The following is a 7,154-nucleotide window of genomic DNA, read 5'->3' as shown; positions in this document are numbered from 1 at the left end:
CCTTATTCAACAACTTTTTTTGTTGAAAATTTTATATTAAGTAAAAAAATTCAAATAATTATTAAACACATTTAAAATATTACATGTTGAATTTTTTCATTTTCAATGAAATAAAAATTTTCTATAATTTATTAAACACACCCTAAGTTAATATAAAATATACATTAATATAAAAGGTAAGCCTTCAAGCCTTCATAATTTACTAAAACATTTTAAATAAAAAAATAATTATACCCTTATTTATTTATTTTTATTTTATCCATTTATTCATTTTTAATTAAAAATAAAAAATAAATTACATAATGAAGTACTATAAAATTACATATATTTGGCTTCTTTCATAAAAATATATGACTTCAATTAAAATAAATCATTTTAAAATAATATTTAATTTAGTTATATACTAACTTTGAGATGGATTTATTAAATTATTTTTATGTAAAATCAAGTAGTTATTATTATGAGAAATTATTTGGTATACTTCAATGGTGATTTTAGACCCCCGCAAGCAAAGTTAAGGAATTGACAAGTGTTGTATAGGGATATAGTAAAATATTAAAAAATATATATTAAAAAAAAAACATGTCAACTTTTCAAGGCTACTTGTATAATAAAAAAGATATACTACCAGTGTATCAAATACTAATCCTATTATTTAAAAAGTTTTACTAAAAAATAAATTGATTAAAACATAAAAGAAAAAAATGAATTCATCAAGTTAATATTTAATTAAATTAAAATTAAATTGTAAACATTTAACGTGTATTTTCATAAAAAAATTGTTAAAAAATAAAAAAAGTAAAAAAAATTTGACAAAAACATAATAGGTATCATCGATAATTTTTAAAAAATAAACTTATAATCAATTTCGCCTTGCTTAATGTCAAGATTAAGGACTTAGGTTTGCTAAAAAATAAAAAATAAAAAAGATTCAGAATTTTAGGATGTAAATTATATTTGGGTTATTAGTTTAGGTTTATTTTGATTTATATCCTATCATATATATTTTGCTTATTTGATATATTTTGGTCTACGTATTGATATATTTTAGTGTAGTTTTATCATACTTTATAATAATTAACTGCATTTGTATGTTAAAAAATTTACATATATTAATTATAAAAATACGTGATGTTTAACGTATGTAATATTACAATATAATAGAATTTATAATTTATTTTATTAATAATTAAAAAATATTTTTGGTAAATTTATAATTGACTTGCACGATGCAAATAATTATCAACTTAAACACCATAAATAAAATCGCTCCTACGATCTGAACAAATGATATGGGTACCGCTAGTTGTCAACTTAAATACCATAAATAAAATTGCTCCTACGATTTGAGCAAATGACATGGGTTTTTAGAATCAACATCCAATACTGCTAGGCCAAGAGTTAAGGTTTATTTTTTTTATTGAAGATACTGAATATAAAGATTAAATATAACAAAATTAAATAAAAAAACTTTTTATCATTTCAACTCTAAGACAGGCCCCTAGAAAGGATGGTATGCTGGCTAACAACCAAGATAGCCATACCCAAAAGAAACAAATCTTAAAAGTTGGACAAGGAAAAGAAGAACAACCAAACAAGTTTTGGGTGCTGGAGAGATATGAAGCTCTAATAAGAGCAAGTCAGCCTCTCCCGGAGAAGAAAACTTAAGGAAGCGGCGCAAATCTGAGGCAAGAAACTTGAGGGCTCGAACATAAACAAAAATTAAGAAACACCAAAAATCCTAAAGACAAAGAGACCCTTTAGCGGGCCTCACTACGAAGGCAAAAATAACAAAAAAAGAAGCAGCAGCTAAATACATAATAGCTCCCAAGGGACAGTAGCGATGGGTGATCCAGCTCTAAAGTGCCACTGGGAGCTAATCCAACAAAAGATCAAGGCCGGCGAAAAAGGTCCAAGAGAATATCAAGGTCAGAACCCATGGCTATATTCGTCGCTTTATTTACACTTCTGATTCCCAAACGACAATGGAAATATTAGCCAAGTTAACAACCTCAAAAGTCATTCTTGAATACCAATGGTTTAAGACCTTTCAACAAGAGGCAACCACAGCAACAAGAGGTCATTCGCACCTCCAAGGTGATAACTCTAATATCTTAAGAGTTATTTGTCTTTTATTTTAATAGGATTTCAGTTTATTTTATAAATTAATTTTAGTAGATTTTAAGAATTATAATTAATTATATATTAGTAGTGTTAAATCGGACTCATTTTTCAAGTGTTCTTTGTAATTAAAGTAAATTTTCGCCCCAACGAACGCAGACAAACAACTCTTTGCTCCAACAGAAAAATTTGTCCGTTGGAACAATTTTCAAGAGCTGCAATTTTTATGGATTATAAAAGAGAAAAAGAGACCTAAACTTAAGGGAGGAGAGGAGAAAAAAGAGGAGAAGACACCAAAGCCTCCGTGCATCAAGAATTGACAGATTTCACTGAGAAGACTGAGTTTCTCCATCAATTTTCTTCTTGTTTTCTTTTTTCTATATCTAGCTATTATTTTTATTTCAAGATGTTTTTCAAATTCTCCATAAAATTATCTTTTCTAGAATTGCAATGGAATCCGTGTTTAGTTAATTGAATTTTTCTATTTCCATCTTTTTTTTTAATTCTCGATAGAGATTAGATTATTTATTCATTCTTACTCTTTATTGATAATAGTCTGATAAAACCTAAAGAAATCGGAAGACTTTTCGTTTTAGATCTAGAATGAGTAGTTATTAGTCTAAATTAGATGGCCAATCTGTGATTCGTAATTAGGATAGGAATATACTTGATTATATTGTGTAGCCATAATTGGGCTTTATTCTTAATCAATTTGATCTAAATTATTGGCATAGGAATATAGCTCAATACTTGGACTAAATTAATTCATTAATTGCTTGGAAAAGAATTAAGGGAATTTTAGTACCGCAAATTAATAATCAACTCTATTAGAATAAATTGAGTGGAAATAGAACAATTAACTAATACATTGGATGAAATTGTAATCATAGGTTTTTGTCATTGATTAGTTATTTTGATTTAATTTGGTTTGCTTATTTTTATTTATTTAATTTAATTTATAAAATTATATAATAAATTTATTTGGATAAGTATTAGATCGAGTAATATTTACTGATTACAGTTATAATAAGTAATAACTTTCCATGAGATTGATATTTTTGTACTACTTAGCACGATACATATATTTTCAACCAACACAAAGACGAGATCAGCAGTCCCGCATCGAATGCCATTAACCATATCTTTGAATAAATCTCTGGCGGAAGACAAAAACCTCAAGAGAAACATTCGAGAAAGATCAATAGCCCTGAAAAACCTTAACTTGCGATAGCTAGACGAGGGGAGAAGCATAAAAAAATAATAAATAAGAATTTGATTAGTTTTTCAAAATCAGTTCAATGATCTTAATTTGATTAAAAATTTAAAATTTAAAAAAATATATTAAAAAAGAAAATTAATTTAATTAATTTGTACTAGTTTACGGATCAATAAACTTAATCTTTCACTCCGGGTTCATCATTCATATTCTAACCAATTCACAGACCAACTGATCTGATTCCAAAAATCATGATTTTTCTTAATATAAAATAAATAAATACATAAACCAGATATCAAATATTAACAAAAACAAAACCCTAGTGAGGTTTCGGAAAAAAGAGGGCATGGGACATTTCAACGGTAAAATGAATGTCAAAGGCACAGGGATCCTCACTGAAACTGTCGGCTACTTTTTTCGTTTTTTTAAAAATGAAAACTAAAGTTTTTGTAAGGTTGTGGGCAGAGATAAGATCCAATCCAACGCATGGTGCAGAAACCAAAGGCCTGAAATTATTCCATTTTCAGAACAATTTTTATAATCCCCCACTTTTCCTTGCTAGATCTTTGCTCTCTTTTTCAAACTTGGGAAAAACCCCCCACTTTTGTTTTCATTCTCTTGCGTTGGCTTTTCATCTTATTTTTAGTAATTTGTTCATGTACTTTTTGCTTTCAAATATGTTTCAAATCTTTGTATTTTCATCAATTTTCTCTTTTTATTTTTCTGCTATTTACTTCTTATCTTGCTCCAATCAACCATGAATAATTTTTAAACTTTTAATATTTACAATTTTATTAATTTAACCCTTATACTTATCAAAAGTATATAAAAATTTTACAAAAATTCATATTTTCAACAAATTTTTTTTTATTTTTTTCTAAAACTTTTCAAAAATTATGAAAAAAATTAAAAGATCTTTAAAATTTTAAAAATGAAATATTTTAAAATCCATTTTGTTTTAAAAAAATACAAAAAGTTCCAAAAACTAAAAAAATATTATTTAATCCTAAAATAATAATAAAATATTTTCAAATTTTTAACTATTTGCTCAATCCATATTAAATCAAATTTAAAAAATATAATTCAAATCAAGTCTATATAAATGTAATAAAAATTAACTTTAAATTATGCACAAGTCAATTCTCCCCAAGCAATATATCTAATTGGAATAACTTTTAGTAGTTTATTTTTTTAACGTATTTAATAACAAATTTGAAAATAATTTGATAAAAATTTTCAATAAAAAATCCTTAAAAAATATAAGTAGATAAGATTTGACTTATACATTTAGTCATTTATACTTTAATTTTTTATTTTACATTATTCTTTAATTGCAAATTAGTGTTTATTTTTATTATTAGTTTGATATTGTTAAAATATTTATTTATTTTAATTTTATGTTTTTTTTAATATTTAACGCGAACCTTTACCAATTTGTTATATTGAAATTAAAATTAATGATAAAAATATAAAATTGTTTTTTAAAATTTAACATTTATGTTTATCAAATAATATATTTATACCTATAATAGTATATTAATATATTTTTTTCTCGATTGTCTTTTTTTTTTTACATAATGCCTAGCACTATCCATAGTCTCTTCTTAACAGAAATAAGAAATAGAGAAGAATAATCTTTGATTCATAACATTGTAGGTCCAATGAGTGCTTTTATACACTAATTACAATATCAAGAGAATAGCTAACTAACAGAAGATAACTAACAAACAAAAGAATGAACTGATTAGCTGAGAGTAGTTAATCTGTTTAAGTAGTTACTGCTGATATTCTCTCTACGTTTCCCTATTGAAAATCTTCAAAAGAAACAACATTCAGCTTGTGGCAAAATCGAGAAAAAGCATCAATGTTTAGTGGCTTTGTTAACACATCAGCCACCTGATCATTTCCAGGTACATGATTTACCTGAAGCTTCCCACTTAATACCTCATCTTGAACAAAATGTAAATCAAGCTCCACATGCTTGACCCGGTCATGTATTACTGGATTTGCAGTAAGTAAGATGGTGCTCAAGTTATCACACCAAATAACTGGAACACGTTGTAATGGTATCCCTATTTCATTGAGTAACAATTGAAACCATGTAACCTCTACAGTGGCATTTGCCAAACTTCTGTACTCAGCCTCTATTATTGATCGAGACACAACCCCTTATTTTTTTATGACCAGACAGATAGACACAAAAAACAAGACGTTGGCTTCCGATCTTCAAGAGAACTCACCCAATCAGCGTCAGAAAACCCTGCCAAAGTGACCATTGAAGGTTGAAATATCAATTCATGATCCAGTTTCTCTCGTATATACCTCAGAATTCATTTTACTATTGTCCAGTGTACATCATGTTGCAAGTGCATGTATTGACTCACCTTATTAACAACAAAAGATATGTCTGGTCTCGTCAAACATAAATATTAAAGCCTTCCAACTATTTATCCATATCGAGTGCCATCTTAAAGAGGTGAACCAACTAGAGAAGATAATGTAGGTGAGCTTACCATAGGCGTGACTATTGGCTTTGTTTGTCGCATTGTTGCCTTGTCTAATAGATCTCGTGCATACTTGTGTTGAGAAATATACACATTATCACCGTGTTGTGTTACTTCTAGACCAAGAAGATAACTAAGATCTCCCAGGTCCTTTAGTGAAAATTGATTATGTAGAGATTGAACGATTGCTTTAATGTCTGTGTTGGAATCTCCTGTGAGAATAATATCATCCACATACTCAAGTAGAAACACATTGTTACTAGAATGGGTCTTTATAAAAAATAAGGAGAAATCTGCTTTGGATGATTGGAAAAGTAACTGTTGAATTAAGAAGTCATAGAGCTTTTGGAACCAAGTTCCAAGAGCTTGTTTAAGGCTATAGAGTGCCTTCTTGAATTTGCAAGCTAGTAAATTAACCTTTTCATCAACAACTTTGAACCCATGAGACTGTTTCATATAAATTTCTTCAGTGAGATCCCCATTTTAAAAGGCATTATTGATATCCACCTATTGTAAACTCCATTTATTGGATACAACCAAAGCTAGAATTGTCTAGACAGTGTTTGCTTTCACCACTAGACTAAAAGTTTCATGATAGTCCATACCTGTAGCTTGTGAGAAACCTTGAGCTACAAGACGTACCTTATTTTGAGCCGCACTATCGTATGGATTTTTCTTGTTCTTGAAAATCCATTTACACTCAACGTGTGACTTGTCAGAAGGGGGAGACACTAGGTCCCATATGCCATTACGAGCCAAGGCATGCAATTCATAATACACTGCATTCTTCAAGGATGAAATACTTATGGCTTCATGGATGTTGAAGGGTTCAGTGGGACTAATGGTGATAGCCACAATGTATACCTTGGGTTTAAATATGCCAACCTTGCTTCTGGTAACTATAGGATGAAAGTTGTTAAGAGGAGTGCTTGAAGAAACTAAGCTCGAGGGGCTTTCAGTGCGAGATAATAAAGGTTGCAATGAGGGTTGACTAGTAGCACACATATCTGGAAGAATTACTGATGTTGGTGGGAAACTGACACAGTAGGAGACGGTAGCAGAATGACAGGTAGGAAGAAGACTGGTGCTTCATCAGTTAAAGAAGGCAAAAGACTGGTTGTATCTTGAGAGGAGTATTTGGCATAAGGGAACAAACCTTCATCAAATTACACATGCCTTGATATGTAAACACGACTGTTCTTGGCAAGACACTTATATCCTTCGTAATTTGTTGCATGGCTAAGAAATGTACATGGTGCAGATCTGATCTGGAGTTTATGATGGTTGTAAGTATTTGGGAATATGCCCATATT

The 7,154-nt window shown here is 28.9% G+C and overlaps 1 long non-coding RNA gene across 1 annotated transcript; it reads left to right on the top strand.

Annotated features, from left to right (window-relative positions):
- Nucleotides 1-1,494: 1,494 nt before the first annotated feature.
- LOC121225097 (uncharacterized) lies at nucleotides 1,495-2,622 on the top strand. The gene is made up of 2 exons (XR_005922931.1): nucleotides 1,495-2,097; nucleotides 2,281-2,622. It is a non-coding gene; the product is annotated as an uncharacterized lncRNA (long non-coding RNA).
- Nucleotides 2,623-7,154: the final 4,532 nt, after the last annotated feature.

This window comes from Gossypium hirsutum, chromosome D13 (genome assembly GCF_007990345.1).
Source record: "Gossypium hirsutum isolate 1008001.06 chromosome D13, Gossypium_hirsutum_v2.1, whole genome shotgun sequence".
Lineage (NCBI taxonomy): Eukaryota > Viridiplantae > Streptophyta > Magnoliopsida > Malvales > Malvaceae > Gossypium > Gossypium hirsutum.
The sequence above is the reverse complement of the archived record's forward strand: the minus strand, read 5'-3'. Positions and strand labels throughout refer to the sequence as shown.